General features: G+C 51.4%; 1 non-coding gene across 1 annotated transcript; it reads left to right on the forward strand.

The window, feature by feature from the left end:
* Positions 1 to 90: 90 nt before the first annotated feature.
* Trnaa-agc lies at positions 91 to 163 on the forward strand. Its single transcript has one exon. It is a non-coding gene; the product is annotated as a tRNA-Ala (tRNA).
* Positions 164 to 210: the final 47 nt, after the last annotated feature.

Below are 210 nucleotides of genomic sequence, written 5' to 3' on the forward strand. Positions count from 1 at the left end.
AATACCAATATCCAACCCTTCTAACCCAAAAGCCCAAAATAGGAAACCCTGCCCGAAGGACACTTTCTCCTGGCACTCCATTGGGCAGGAGGGGATGTAGCTCAAGTGGTAGAGCGCTCGCTTAGCATGTGAGAGGTACGGGGATCGATACCCCGCATCTCCAACGGTAAAGTTTTCATGCCGAAGAGATGAAAGGGCGATTGAACAGGG

This window comes from Penaeus monodon, chromosome 33 (genome assembly GCF_015228065.2).
Source record: "Penaeus monodon isolate SGIC_2016 chromosome 33, NSTDA_Pmon_1, whole genome shotgun sequence".
NCBI lineage: Eukaryota > Metazoa > Arthropoda > Malacostraca > Decapoda > Penaeidae > Penaeus > Penaeus monodon.